Source organism: Lissotriton vulgaris, chromosome 11 (assembly GCF_964263255.1).
Source record: "Lissotriton vulgaris chromosome 11, aLisVul1.2, whole genome shotgun sequence".
Taxonomy (NCBI): domain Eukaryota; kingdom Metazoa; phylum Chordata; class Amphibia; order Caudata; family Salamandridae; genus Lissotriton; species Lissotriton vulgaris.
This window is the reverse complement of record NC_141699.1, coordinates 63,273,531-63,290,339: the sequence shown is the minus strand read 5'-3', so window position 1 is coordinate 63,290,339 and position 16,809 is coordinate 63,273,531. Positions and strand designations below refer to the sequence as shown.

The 16,809-nt window shown below is 40.5% G+C and overlaps 1 long non-coding RNA gene across 1 annotated transcript; it reads right to left on the bottom strand.

Moving 5' to 3' along the window:
- Positions 1-321: 321 nt before the first annotated feature.
- LOC147678974 (uncharacterized) lies at positions 322-4,425 on the bottom strand. Its single transcript, XR_015300864.1, has 2 exons — positions 4,358-4,425; positions 322-988 (listed from the first exon to the last, which is right to left on the bottom strand). It is a non-coding gene; the product is annotated as an uncharacterized LOC147678974 (long non-coding RNA).
- Positions 4,426-16,809: the final 12,384 nt, after the last annotated feature.

Here is a 16,809-nt window from a genome sequence, read left to right as displayed (position 1 = left end):
TGATAATAAATCCAGTTTTGTTCATGACGGTCTGTTTAACTAAGTGTCATGCATTCTAAAACAAAAGGGAGTCATACCCATATCCAGATTGAATTTTATAGCTCTGCTGTGCTTTGTTAGACAGGTAAGGTCTTATTTTCAGGTCTGAAGAAGGAAGGCATCAGAGGTAACTAAGGGCAACACTTTTTATTATGATTTTCTGAATTTCGCAAACATTTTCAAGGGAGAACCATTGACATATCTTTTCAGTATTAACTGACTGATATTAAGGCATATTCAAGAAATTAGCAACAAAATACAAAGAAATAGATTTTCAAAATATTGTGTGATGAAAAAAACAAATTTTATTGACAATACAAAAGACAATTAAGGAGCCACAGAATAGATCAGCAGTTTCCCATTGGTGGTACATTAAGGTTTAAATGATTGAATTACGTGATGAAAAGGAGACATTACAGGTTAAATGTTAAATAAGATTGAGGAACAAAAGTAACTGGAGAGACTATTTTGTAATCACTCACATTGATACCAGAATTTAATGTACTTCTTCTCATGGAAGCCGCAGTTTATTTACCATAAAATGATGGGTGTTAAAATTATATATCACCGAACCGTTATAAGGAGATGATTTCAACGTTCCACAGGGAAAAAGCTGGCGTTGAATATTAAACACATTCTGATTTCTTGACAGATTTCTCAAAGGTCTTTCCCTGGTGGGTGACCTGACAGGTGACTGTCTTTTCTGCACTCCAGTCCATGGGGGGCAGAGACAGATAACTGCTGGCCATGAACAGGTTATTTTCACTCTGTTTGGTAGCTCTGCTTTTCTCTACTCCATTGGTAAATATTTGACCATCGACTTTCCATGTCACATCCAGAGAGGCCGGATAGAAGTCTTGGAGAAGACACACCACAGTGGCCTTGTTTTTCTCTACCTCCTCCAGAGAGGGTGGGAATATGCTCAGAGTAGGAGCCTGTGTCTCACCGGCTGCAAGAAAATTAGGAAAAGTATGAGAAAATAGGAATCATTTAAAAAAAATATTTTGTTATTTTTTGGTTAATCATCCTTTGTCAAATTCAATTGCCCGGGAAACATTGTTTGCAACTTCTATTAAATGGCTTTTAAACCAAACAATAAAGTGACATATTCAGACATATGTGATAAAGCATGGAAAACATATTTTTTTAAAAGAATTATCTGACGAGAAAACTTGACTTCAGCATTCGTTTTAGATTATTGCTTTACAATGTAGTCCCATTGAAATACAGGTTTATTTGTACTTTGAAAATAGTATAGGAACTTTAGTCTCCAGCACCAACACGTATTTCCCTAATTCCAGTTGCTTTTCTAAAACATATAATTTTGCTGCAATTTGTTGATGCAATCCTATTTAGAAATGCAAACAGTGTTTCCTTTTTTGGGAAATAAAAGGATACTGAAGTGCCAAATTACAATTAGAACAATCTCTTCCAGAGAACCTTAAATGCAATTGAAGAGCTACAACTTCTGGTCTACTAAGAAATATTAATAAAAGCTGCTTAAAAGATCCTATTTGACACAAGGTCATTGCACAAAAAGACTGGTATATGGTATATTGTCCAAGCACATAACCATAGAGCTTTAAAAAGTGTTTGAACTTTGGTATATGTGCTGTCAAAAGCTTACTTATACACTTTTATTTTTAAACGGATCTGCTGAAGGAAAACCTATTGCTCTTACAGATGAATACCATTAAGATTGGTACAGAAATAAATGACAGATTAAATAAGTTAATAGGAGCTAACTGACTTAACACCTGAGTAATCTGCTGAGGATAACCTTATCACATAACACAAATGAGGAAACATCTCACATTTTATTTGAATAACGTGCAATTTGTAACAGTATTGAAAACAATGAAAAAGGGTTTGTTCTGTATCATTACATGCTTGAATCTTGCTGTTATTGCAACAACGCCAATAAAATGATTTGCTAGTCAGTTTTTACATATTTCATCCGCCTTAGAAGATGAAAAGTGGAGTCAATGAATACTTTAAAACTTTTAGAGCTGAAAATTTGAAGTCAATTCAGTGATTTATTGCATCATCTTAAACAAATAATATATTATCTGTACTTTCTAATGTTATCAGATATCTATCACCTTTTAAAATATTTGATAGGTACAAACCACAGTCGCAATGAAAGCTCTTTCTTTTGGATTATACATTCTATTAATAGAAAGTACTTGGAAGGGTTCTAAATCAAATCCTAGTTGTTTGGATAGTTTATTTAATTTATTAAATAGCCCATTAAACAGCAGCTTATATACGAAATGTCACTAGTTAAACAGATTCTTCATTTGTTTGTATTTTAATGGGAAAATTCACTTCATAAACTGGACCAACTCAAGATAGATTCTGTCAAAGAACGAAAATGCATGGCATGAATAAAGTCTTAGTAGGTATTGAATGGAAGAAACAAATGAACAATTCTGAGAAGATATGAATTTTTTAAATGTGGTTGAATAGCCATAGCCACAAAAAAGTAGGTGCAATGGTCTTATTGACATTGCACTACGGTGCGAGGTAAATATGGGATTATAGACCATGTTACTTTATTTCATTACAAAAAAAGAGATGATTGAAAGAGAATACAACATATGTTCAGTAAAAATCCATTTACAGGAAATGGGCAGCATAAACAAGAAAATATAAACAAAGGTCTCCAGGTATATTTCAAATGCTTTATCTCAGCAATTATCCTATGTCCAAGTGCTCTAAAAATAGCGAAGGGATTGGAGGCATAGAGAAGAAACTAATCTGCAAAAGACAATACCATTTGGTTGATTGTTAAATCCAGGAGACAAACCAAGGGATATAGAGTCATTTGATCACAAATCATTCCCATTAAGGTACATAAGATGTAATTTCCTGTGCAAATTATGAAAAATGTAAATATATGCAATTTCATGAGAATAACTTATTTTGACTCTCATGACAGGTTTGCCAATACTGAGGATCTGTGCAGAAAAAGGAAAATCAGCCTAGATTAGCAATATGAGCTGACTGTAAAAAACCTCACCTCAGGAAAGTTTTCATTATTTACTTTTTGCAATTGAAAGGAATTATTCGAATTTCTTATAAAAAGATAAAACATGAAGGCATTACCATAAAACACTAATTCCACATGCTATGTAATATTCCTGGAGAAGAAATCCATAACTATACATTAGTCCACAACTAACTATTATGGAACACCGTAGCATTAAAATTACAGGATGCTGTATTGCCCCATCATTTCACTAGACAACACATACTGAGATGCAAAATCTGTTGTTGATATCTTAAGACTAGAGATGATCAAAGAACAATAAAGAAAGCAATACATTTGTATAAAACCCCTGAAGTAGTTGATATTATTCTGCAACTTACTTGGGACGTTCATCTGTGTTCCTCCACCGAAGATAAACACACAGTGCCACAAGACTGTGCACAAACCCAGCCAGTGCAGTTTAGCATTTGTAGCTGGATTAAAGATTGATGGCTGTATGCATCTCAATGTCCTTAAGATAGAGAACTACAAACATAGTTTTTTGGCTTCCAATACTTTTAACCATTTTCATACCTACTCTGGTTCTTCTTAAGAACAGTGTTCTTTCTAGAGGATGGTGTCATATTTCCTAAGGGTTTACATGACATAAGGATGACATTAAATGATTTCTAGACTTAGGACAATCTCCACACAGTTAAATGTGATTTATTTTAGTTAAACTTAAGACTAGTAGTCCAATTTCTGAATTCAATGAGAAAAACATTGAATACCATATTTGTTAATTTAGTACCTTTTAATTAGAGTGATATAGATCAGATATGAGGCTTTCAGCACCAGGTTGATCTTTTTTAGATAACTGTAATATTAGACTGATGGTACACAAAATATTCTAACTTTAAGAACCTGTTTTCAAAATCAATACTAAGAGTATACTCTTTCACAATTCAACAAGAAAACCACATTTTCCCCAACATATTTAGGCTCAAAATACATTCTTAAAATCTGCTGTTTATTAATTTTAGTTTAAGGTATTAGTCATCTAAAGAGCTAGGTAACATGATTGAAAATGTGGATTCCTATTTGTAGGCTAACCTTTCTTTCTACCTAAAAGAATCATATAACGGTTACAGATTGCAAATAGAAAAACATATTGTAATTTTTGATAATGTGCAAATGTATATATATTGTACAAGAATATGAATTGCTACATTACTAAACAAGATCTTTTTACATTGGTACAATAAATATAGAAACATGTAGTGGAAAATGTGTTTAAGAACAAAGTAGCTCTTAGAAATAATGCACAGTGCTGGCTATGTTACTTACTTAGAACATTCAGCTGGGTTCCTCCACCAAAGATATACCCACAGTGCCACAGTGCTGTACACAAACCAGCAATTTAAAGGGCAGTAAAGACAGTACATTGAGTTTTAGATTTATTTTATCACCTGTTGATGAATTGTTACAGATACAGAGAAGCACTGTAAACATTATCTGCAGCAGCACCTGCAGCAAAACAAAGGATGGATGGCACCCCTTCACCTGGTGATGCAGAATAGCAGGCACAAATGGGAAATGTAAGAAGTATATGAAGCAGTTATGGCTAGATACAGGACTGCTAGTACTCCATTGCCACAATTGCCTAATGATACAGCAGTGCAGGTACATGTATGCATGAGAAGAATTGTTCTCAATAAATTTAAAAGTGTATGATAGGCAGATGAAACTCAATTTTCTGAAACTGTCTTCATCTCCTCACAAAAAAAAATCAATGATACTATAGAACCCTTGACATTTCATTCAGGTATCTGCATCTTTGAGACATTCTAGACAGCTCTTAAGATCTCTGCATAATTGTCATTTTGAAAAGCTGTTTACAATACATAGGGGCCCATTAGGATGGCGGGCGGGCTTTGCCCGCCCGCCACCCTAACGGAGAAGAGGACCGCCCGCTAACAGTGCGGGGGTCCCGACATATGTATTAGGATGCGCCCGCCACACAGGCGGGTGCATCCTGTATGTCTACCATTGCGGCGGGCGGAGCAGGAATCTCCGCCCGCCGCAATGGTAAAAGTGCACGTTTTGCTTGGCAACGCGCAACACGACAGGCACCGCGCGGTGCCTGCCATGTTGCACTCTGACATGCGGGGGGGTACCATAGGTACCCCCATGTGCACCCCCCAAGCCACGGACTCCCAGGGGGCCCGCAAGGGCCCCCCGCAGGGAGTCTCCGCATGCCTTTCCGTGGCGGCATTGCCGCCACGGAAATGCACTGTGTAATGCACATAGTAATATGGCGGGCGGTGTCTACAAGACACCGCCACCATGTTACAGGCTTTCCGCCCCGGCCGCTAGGCGACCGGGGCGGAAAACAGGCGGGCGGTGTTTCCGACCGCTGCGGTCCCCTCAGCCATCGTAATATGGCGGGGGGGAATGCAGGGAAGGATGGCGGGCGGATTGCCTCCGCCAGGGTGGCGGTGGCCACCGCTACCCTGGCGGAGGCAATCCGCCCGCCATCCTAATGGGGCCCATAGTGATTTGCAATATTATTAACACATTATCTGACAGATGGATCCAATAATCCACAAATATCTTGAGCTAGTGCAATCTATTTTTTTTTCTCAGTTATATTTTAAATGATCTAACATATTTCCAAAGGCATACACCTTTGCTGAATTTCTCCTGCTCACAATAAGAAAGTTTTCTTTCTTCAGAATACTGCTACTGTTTGAAAGACCTGAATTTGACACCGTTCCCACAGTCTTACAATAATCTTAAATAATGTGTTTTTGGAAGGAACACTTTTAAGATTATTGTAATTTACATGGGTATGGTGTTATACAATCCAAACAAGAAAATATAAACAAAGGTCTCCAGGTATATTTCAAATGCTTTATCTCAGCAATTATCCTATGTCCAAGTGCTCTAAAAATAGCGAAGGGATTGGAGGCATAGAGAAGAAACTAATCTGCAAAAGACAATACCATTTGGTTGATTGTTAAATCCAGGAGACAAACCAAGGGATATAGAGTCATTTGATCACAAATCATTCCCATTAAGGTACATAAGATGTAATTTCCTGTGCAAATTATGAAAAATGTAAATATATGCAATTTCATGAGAATAACTTATTTTGACTCTCATGACAGGTTTGCCAATACTGAGGATCTGTGCAGAAAAAGGAAAATCAGCCTAGATTAGCAATATGAGCTGACTGTAAAAAACCTCACGTCAGGAAAGTTTTCATTATTTACTTTTTGCAATTGAAAGGAATTATTCGAATTTCTTATAAAAAGATAAAACATGAAGGCATTACCATAAAACACTAATTCCACATGCTATGTAATATGCCTAGAGAAGAAATCCATAACTATACATTAGTCCACAACTAACTATTATGGAACACCGTAGCATTAAAATTACAGGATGCTGTATTGCCCCATCATTTCACTAGACAACACATACTGAGATGCAAAATCTGTTGTTGATATCTTAAGACTAGAGATGATCAAAGAACAATAAAGAAAGCAATACATTTGTATAAAATCCCTGCTTCCTAAGGAAGTAGTTGATATTATTCTGCAACTTACTTAGGACGTTCATCTGTGTTCCTCCACCGAAGATAAACACACAGTGCCACAAGACTGTGCACAAACCCAGCCAGTGCAGTTTAGCATTTGTAGCTGGATTAAAGATTGATGGCTGTATGCATCTCAATGTCCTTAAGATACAGAACTACAAACATAGTTTTTTGGCTTCCAATACTTTTAACCATTTTCATACCTACTCTGGTTCTTCTTAAGAACAGTGTTCTTTCTAGAGGATGGTGTCATATTTCCTAAGGGTTTACATGACATAAGGATGACATTAAATGATTTCTAGACTTAGGACAATCTCCACACAGTTAAATGTGATTTATTTTAGTTAAACTTAAGACTAGTAGTCCAATTTCTGAATTCAATGAGAAAAACATTGAATACCATATTTGTTAATTTAGTACCTTTTAATTAGAGTGAAATAGATCAGATATGAGGCTTTCAGCACCAGGTTGATTTTTTTAGATAACTGTAAAATTAGACTGATGGTACACAAAATATTCTAACTTTAAGAACCTGTTTTCAAAATCAATGCTAAGAGTATACTCTTTCACAATTCAACAAGAAAACCACATTTTCCCCAACATATTTAGGCTCAAAATACATTCTTAAAATCTGCTGTTTATTAATTTTAGTTTAAGGTATTAGTCATCTAAAGAGCTAGGTAACATGATTGAAAATGTGGATTCCTATTTGTAGGCTAACCTTTCTTTCTACCTAAAAGAATCATATAACGGTTACAGATTGCAAATAGAAAAACATATTGTAATTTTTGATAATGTGCAAATGTATATATATTGTACAAGAATATGAATTGCTACATTACTAAACAAGATCTTTTTACATTGGTACAATAAATATAGAAACATGTAGTGGAAAATGTGTTTAAGAACAAAGTAGCTCTTAGAAATAATGCACAGTGCTGGCTATGTTACTTACTTAGAACATTAAGCTGGGTTCCTCCACCAAAGATATACCCACAGTGCCACAGTGCTGTACACAAACCAGCAATTTAAAGGGCAGTAAAGACAGTACATTGAGTTTTAGATTTATTTTATCACCTGTTGATGAATTGTTACAGATACAGAGAAGCACTGTAAACATTATCTGCAGCAGCACTTGCAGCAAAACAAAGGATGGATGGCACCCCTTCACCTGGTGATGCAGAATAGCAGGCACACATGGGAAATGTAAGAAGTATATGAAGCAGTTATGGCTAGATACAGGACTGCTAGTACTCCATTGCCACAATTGCCTAATGATACAGCGGTGCAGGTACATGTATGCATGAGAAGAATTGTTCTCAATAAATTTAAAAGTGTATGATAGGCAGATAAAACTCAATTTTCTGAAATTGTCTTCATCTCCTCACAAAAAAAAATCAATGATACTATAGAACCCTTGACATTTCATTCAGGTATCTGCATCTTTGAGACATTCTAGACAGCTCTTAAGATCTCTGCATAATTGTCATTTTGAAAAGCTGTTTACAATACATAGTGATTTGCAATATTATTAACACATTATCTGACAGATGGATCCAATAATCCACAAATATCTTGAGCTAGTGCAATCTATTTTTTTTTCTCAGTTATATTTTAAATGATCTAACATATTTCCAAAGGCATACACCTTTGCTGAATTTCTCCTGCTCACAATAAGAAAGTTTTCTTTCTTCAGAATACTGCTACTGTTTGAAAGACCTGAATTTGACACCGTTCCCACAGTCTTACAATAATCTTAAATAATGTGTTTTTGGAAGGAACACTTTTAAGATTATTGTAATTTACATGGGTATGGTGTTATACAATCCAAACACAGTCAAACAGTACAAAGTGGTCCAACTGTAGGATGTTGATAGAAAATCCTGACAATGTGCAGAAAGAAAAGTCCATTATGAGAGAGGAACATTTTGAAAGGAAATCCCTTTTTAAACTATTATCTAGCTTTTTTTTCTGTCATCTCAAACAAAGCAACACAAAATATTAAGTACGTCTGGCAAAAGATAAAAAATTGGAAATTCATAGTAATTTAGTACTTGACTGTATTGTCCATTTATTTGCTTCAAAAGTAGACAGATGTACACATGTATGATACGTTGATGTCCATCAGTTAAAGCATTACAAATAGATTTAGGGACAAATAAAGCAACACTCCAGAAGGTTTTAAATAAATATCCTTGAAAATAATGTAGAGGATTAATGATTCTACTTACAAAGGACGTTCATTTGGGTGCCTCCACCAAAGATCCACCACTGTGATGTACTGCTATACAAAAACTGTCCCCACATGATTTATGGGACATTTTCTTTCACCTTCTTTAGGTGAAGGATTGGAATATGCATGATCTGACGGTATGCTGACTTTAACCCCTTCCATGCTGGTGACGAACCCCAGCCGTCATGCACTACGGTGCTCGTGTGCTGATGACGGCTGGGGTTCGTCATGGCCCGCCCCTGTTCGTTTGTTTACCGCACGGGGGCGGAATCGGGCCAGCAGGGAAGGGGTTAAGAAGGCAATGAGGTGTACATGAGCTCTCAATATTTTGACTTACCTTGCTGAACATCAACTATATGTTAGCAAGATCAAGAAATTAGAGCCCACAAATTACAGATTGTGTGTAGAATCTGAAATATTATTATTTACTCAGCTGTTCTTCTAGGACTGCATTTAATATGGGTTTGGCAGTAAGACAATGAATAGCCAATCAGCTCAATATACTGCCCTTTGGTTCGGCAGAAGTAATGATGAGCTTGAGGGTCTCTTTGTAACCCAGAATCCCAGAAGTCTGCTGAGTTTCATTATTCCTAATAGTCCATGTCTAGTAGTGGTGCTCTCATTGGGTTAGACACCTATGGGAGATTGTCAAATAATTTCAGTAGTAGGAATAGCATAATTAATTGTCTAGGATTATAAAGGAGTACAAATAATTTAATCTAGTAAATATTTCAAGGGTACTATAATCAAGTATTTCCAAAATACTATTTACATTGAGTGGAGATGTAAAATGCATCGTAAAGGACATCATTTCCATTCAAAGTGTGCAGTGTATATCTGGTGCCTGACAAGCTGCTACCATGATCAGCCCTTTCTCAAAGTCACTAGCAGGAAATCTTTGCCTCTGACTCTGCTGTATAACTTTTGTAGGAGTCCCTCGCTGCAGATATTTATATGTTTCACTAGAGCTCAACAAATTGACATTGTCATTTTTTATGGAATGAAAGATTTATGCATTTAGTATAAGTGTTTACAATACTGAAAGTTTTACTGTATCTTGCATTTAGTTCCTATCTATTCCCAAAGGCAACCGTTGTAAAAATAGGATAGCCTACATCCTGTTAATCACTTCTTTACTTTTCTTACCTAGATGCCATCCTAAACTCAGTGTGTCATCTCTGGTTCAGGTGGCCTGCAACTTTATAGTTGGTGTTGTTCGGAAACAATATTGGTGAATGTTTCCTAAATGTAACCAAAATCAAAATACTTCGATTTCTACTAAGTTTTAGGGCTTCTGTCATGTCACTGGGCCTATTAAAAGTTGTGTAGCTTTGAAATAATCTCACATTTGTGCTGAAAGTAGTCCCTTCAAAGCAAAATCCACTTTTGGAATTCACTAGTTGATTGCTTTATATGGGCTTCAAAGTGTTCTGTAAATTGGACGATTTACCACAAGTACCCAGTGCAAATGCATGCTAATATTTCACTACTGGCTTGGTAGTGCTGGAAAACTGATCGCAGTGAAAGGGAAATGAGAAGCACCCTTCACAATTGAATACCAATTGATTCCAAGAATAAGGGTTTAACAATTCACATGACGATTGTCTTTTGATGCTTATTTGAGTCAATCTCAGTTAATAAAATTAACATTGCATTACACTTGGTTCCTTACTTAGAATACAATCAACTCTCTGGGCATTGCCAAGTCTCATCTCCCTGGGGCTGACTGTGTTTTTCATTGCACCATGTATACAAAGAAACAGATTCATTCACCCACATCTACTTTACTTTCATGCAGCCACGGGTTCCCTTATCATACAACCTCTCAAACCAATTTCCTCATCTATAATTTTGCATTACTTCTATTGTCAGTTTCTCCTTCCTTCGGTTATCCTTTCTCTCTTATGGCTGAGATACCCGCCACCCCCTCTCAACACAATCCCCAAAAGGAGGGAAACCGGAAACAGTTCTTAAAGTTTTTGGATGTGGGAGGGAGTGACCCTCCCGGCCGTATTTATTAAAACAAAAAATTAAAACATTAAACGTTTCATGTTATGTACAATTTCATTATCACATTGCGATGTTTGGCTAACCTTAACATATTCTCTAATACAGAGGTTCTCCTAGCCGAACTAGCATCCTACAAAAACATTCTCTAGAAACACTGAAATTGTACATCCTAACGTTTAAGGGCCAACAGCAAGGTCATAACCGGTGTCAAGATCCCTAACCAGACTTACCCCTCCCACTTGGGAGGGGCGACAGCACAGAGGCTTACCTCAAGTGCAACTACTAACAATTTCCCTTGACTTGACGGGGGCACTTAAGACTCGACGCCATTTAAAGGTCGTTCGAAGACTTGTGTGTGGTATCTAGAAGGTATCGTGGACCTCCCCCCACCCCACACAACTTACCGCATCTGCCGTCGCAGATGACACTGGCCCCGGGAAATTCCCCCAGGAGGGGGCTGTAACCCCTCCTACAAAGGAAGGGGCCTTGACCGCCTTTCCTTTACTTCCGGCGACCCGCCCTTAGACGGGACCGCCTCCCCATTGAGGGGCCAATGGCCACCTCTCCCGAGCGCTCCCATCCGTGTTGGGTGACGCCCACTCATAGGGATCTACCAATTAGTGCTCACCGATCATGACCTTACCGCCTACCAAAAAATAAATACGACAATTCTTACTCAAACCTAAGAAAACATTGGTCGCTACGACCGAAAGAATATGCTTAAAATGCAACACTACATCAAATCATTTTAATCGTAACAACTTACACGATATTCACCATACTTTATTATGATCAACAACAAACTGATACTTTCACAGCCTGTAAACGAAACGGAAAAACATACTTATAAAAATTCACTTTATTGCACAACGACTTGCTGTCCTCAGGGGCTGGTGGGTGGGTCAAAATTGGCTCTTCGTTCTGTCCCGAGCTCACGGGTAGCGAGGAGGTGCAGCTTCGGAGCACAAGAACAAGAGGACGTCTTCTGGTCTTGCGTCTCTTTTTATCCGTCTTCAGGGCGGGCGAGAACCCGCCCCTGCCTGCCCCTAGGGCGGGGCTGGCTACGTCGGTGTCTAGGCCAGCCCACTCTAGGGCGGGAAAAGGCGCGCCCCGGCTACGCCGCTTCGGGCATACCAGCCGAGACGCGCCTCCCGCCCAAAAATGGCTTCCCGGGGGGATCGAGGCACTCCGCCATACGTTCGGGGGGACCGAGTGGTCGCCCCTTTCCATATGGCTGAGATACCCGCCACCCCCTCTCAACACAATCCCCAAAAGGAGGGAAACCGGAAACAGTTCTTAAAGTTTTTGGATGTGGGAGGGAGTGACCCTCCCGGCCGTATTTATTAAAACAAAAAATTAAAACATTAAACGTTTCATGTTATGTACAATTTCATTATCACATTGCGATGTTTGGCTAACCTTAACATATTCTCTAATACAGAGGTTCTCCTAGCCGAACTAGCATCCTACAAAAACATTCTCTAGAAACACTGAAATTGTACATCCTAACGTTTAAGGGCCAACAGCAAGGTCATAACCGGTGTCAAGATCCCTAACCAGACTTACCCCTCCCACTTGGGAGGGGCGACAGCACAGAGGCTTACCTCAAGTGCAACTACTAACAATTTCCCTTGACTTGACGGGGGCACTTAAGACTCGACGCCATTTAAAGGTCGTTCGAAGACTTGTGTGTGGTATCTAGAAGGTATCGTGGACCTCCCCCCACCCCACACAACTTACCGCATCTGCCGTCGCAGATGACACTGGCCCCGGGAAATTCCCCCAGGAGGGGGCTGTAACCCCTCCTACAAAGGAAGGGGCCTTGACCGCCTTTCCTTTACTTCCGGCGACCCGCCCTTAGACGGGACCGCCTCCCCATTGAGGGGCCAATGGCCACCTCTCCCGAGCGCTCCCATCCGTGTTGGGTGACGCCCACTCATAGGGATCTACCAATTAGTGCTCACCGATCATGACCTTACCGCCACAGGTCCGGATAGTTGACCGGCTATCCGGACCCCCCACAAAACTCCTACCTAAAGGTCATGTTTTTAACGATTTTAACCAAGCTAAGAAGTCACCTATGAGTAACTCATTCCCCACCCTCGACAAATGCACACCATCCCCCAGATACATACTGTCATCATTAATACAACTATGCGAGATCGAATGCAATGTCTTGGAACGGAACAACCTACTCACTTTGTTATTCAATTTTCTAACAGAATGATTCAAAGCAGGGATCGAGATAGCCCCCCGCCACACTTTTCGTGGGATCATGTGAGACCACGCAATTATGCACCCCGGAACTCTCTTCGCTAACCAACTTACTGTGGAAAGCATAGCCTCCAGGAGAAGTCGTCTACCGGTGGTGACCAAATCATTGTCCCCCAAATGCACTATGACTATGGACGGCGGTGACCTCATCCGCTCTAACAAACCCTCAAAAAATTCCTGAAACTGGTCAATACAGAGACCGCCCCTTCCGTAGAAGGACACTCTGTACCCGTATTCCCCAGGTACGTCAATCATGTCACCTGCTTTGAATACGTCTGCGGCCCGTCTCACGTATGAGTGGCCCACGACCCACACCTCCTTCCTCACAGCCGGTGACGTGCGACCGCTGGCCTGGTGTTGGGTCGACTGCACAGTCCGCCCTGCCGCGTAGGCTTGCGCAACTGAAAACAAACAAAAGACAAGAAGCGTGAGTACATGATTACAGCTTCACAACATGTGCAATCGCACATACCTCTTATAACAATTGGAGGACCAGCGCCCCACACGTTTCACTTGTTCTACATTAAGACCCCTGGCTGTAGCTTCAGTGGCAGCCCCTATTCGAAAGGAATGGGTCCCAAATTCACCCGGGTCCAAGCCCGCTGCGGCAATGGCCATTGCAAGCACCCGCTGAAACTGAAACCTCGTCAGCGGGGTGGCGTCTGCATGCCTCAACAATGTCCCCCCCCATGATGCCACCCTTCGTGCTAGGTAATCTTCTAAGCACTGTACCGGACACATGGATGACTCGGGGTTCCTGCGAATGATCGTGCAGTCCCCTCTCCCATCTTGGTCAGTCTTGGACCTGAGAAAGGAGACAATCATCGCATCACCCCTGATCTGAACATGTTCCCTGCACAAGCCCCCCGTCACATCCTGTTTGTTCCTTGCAACTAGCTCACTAACTCTCATAGCCCCGTGAAATGCCAGCGTAAATGCAGTCCGGAACAAACAGGTCTCGAAAGGGGACGAGCATGTGTTAGGGAGTGTGGCCAGTAACTGGGACAACCTGTCTAAACCTATCGGTCGTCTTACGTCTACGCTGCGACCCTCTAGGCGTTGCCACCCACGCAGCGCTTTCTGTACTGTAAAAGACGCTGTTGGGTCCAGGATGCCATGGGCCCTGGCAACAAAAGAAATGGCGGCACGATGCCCTTGGGCCGTAGCCACCGATTTCCCAGCCCTACGTAAGGACATCAGAAAAAGTACAACCCACTCTTCCTGACCCCAAAGTCCCCCTCTCTCTGCCCCCAAAAAGGCTAAATAGGCCTGGAACGCCCCGTCATATGCCTTCCTTGTCCTGGGTGCTAGACTCTCTCCCACGAGGTGACGAAGTTCGGGGCACCGAGAGACCAGAGAGCTTCGGGGAAGGGTGCCGGCTCCGGGTCCGCTGAAGGAAGGAAACCCGAGAAAGCCTGCATGTGCATCAGCAGCCTGATTCATCACCCCTGGGACATGTTTTGCTCTGAATACCACGTTCAGTTGCATACACAGTAGGACAATTTCTTTGAGCAGCCTCAAAATCAATTTACAATGGGCTGCCTGACTATTGATGCATTCTACCACGGTCATATTGTCGGACCAGAACACGACAGAATGATCTCTGAACCCTTCTGGCCAGGTTCTCAGGGCCACCAGAATGGGAAATAGTTCGAGGAAAGCAATATTACTCGTTAGCCCCTTCTCGTGCCACCATAGGGGCCACCTTTGAGCAGACCACTTTGTGCCGAAGATGGCGCCAAAGCCTATGCTTCCTGCTGAATCTGTCCATAGCCCCAGCTCTTCTGAGGACACGGCTGGCTTGTTCCAGACGACTCGGCCATTGAAGTCCGCCAAAAATGCTAACCAAATCCGCATGTCCTGGCGGACCTCAGCCGATAACCTCGTGCGATGATGACCCTCCTTTAGGCCAACCATCGCTTGGGCAATTGAGCGGGAAAAAGGGCGAGCCATGTCGGTCGTCATTCTCTTTGCGACTTTCTTTGGCATTTCTCCGACGAAGTATCTAGAAGACAAAGAAAAAGATCAAAACGCTCAAAATTGGCTCTTCGTTCTGTCCCGAGCTCACGGGTAGCGAGGAGGTGCAGCTTCGGAGCACAAGAACAAGAGGACGTCTTCTGGTCTTGCGTCTCTTTTTATCCGTCTTCAGGGCGGGCGAGAACCCGCCCCTGCCTGCCCCTAGGGCGGGGCTGGCTACGTCGGTGTCTAGGCCAGCCCACTCTAGGGCGGGAAAAGGCGCGCCCCGGCTACGCCGCTTCGGGCATACCAGCCGAGACGCGCCTCCCGCCCAAAAATGGCTTCCCGGGGGGATCGAGGCACTCCGCCATACGTTCGGGGGGACCGAGTGGTCGCCCCTTTCCATACTTGCTTTTCAATTTGGCTAGGCTACTAACCCTTATTACTTACGCCCACCTCCTTGTCCCAAAGTCAATATTTCTCATATTGATTTTTTATTTCCCCCTCACATTTGTCTACATTTACTATTCTCTTCTTCCATATCTTACAATTCTCACTCTACTTTTCTCTTTTTCTTAGCTCTTCTCCTGAGCTCTCATCCTTCCAATATCTATTTATAACATTGTAGGTATTTCCTGCATTTTGTTTTTATAAGTGACCCCCACACTGTTCTAATGAAGTCTATTTACACTGTGACCTTATTTATATAATTGAACATGTTCATCATATGCCTTCTCATCAATCCATATCTTCTCTTTCCTCATAGTATTTGTTATATTTCTTTATGTTATATCAAATATATAGGGTGATGTAATCACCTCAATAGAACATCTTGATTTTAGAGAAGCAGTAGATGTAACTTGTGGCTGATAAGAATCAGTACATTGGTTAAAAGATAGATAAGATTGTAATGTTTTTCTGAATATTATATTGTGGCTGATAAGAATCAGTACATTGGTTAAAAGATAGATAAGATTGTAATGTTTTTCTGAATATTATATTGTGCAAGCTGCATCTGTCTGAATATGTAGACCTTTTCTGCTATTGACCCTAAGACAAAATGACAACAAATTTTTCCATTATAAGCCTCTGTTTTCATAGGAACCTTTGGTATGTTTTGATATGGATATCATGAAAACATTGAAACCAGAAATTGTATTGTGTTTTATACATGTTTAGTGGCAACATTGGACAGAAACTGAGATGTTAAGTTTGATCAATAATATAAGGTATGGCTCTTTTGAAATGCATCAAGCGTTGCTAATCGTTTATAAGCAATGTCATGGATTTTAAATATAGTCTACCGCTTGCTTCTGACTTACTACAGTCTCATGTCAAAATCTTTATAACTATTCATTAATCAGTCTATTCATGCAAACAACCATACATACAAACAAAGAAACTTCTGTTCTGCAATAAGTCTAACAGCAAAAGATGCTTCGAGAGAGACAACTTTAAGCTTCAGACTGTCCCTAGAACGCTAAACCACTGATCCACCTATGAAAATTGATAATAAATCCAGTTTTGTTCATGACGGTCTGTTTAACTAAGTGTCATGCATTCTAAAACAAAAGGGAGTCATACCCATATCCAGATTGAATTTTATAGCTCTGCTGTGCTTTGTTAGACAGGTAAGGTCTTATTTTCAGGTCTGAAGAAGGAAGGCGTCAGAGGTAACTAAGGGCAACACTTTTTATTATGATTTTCTGAATTTCGCAAACATTT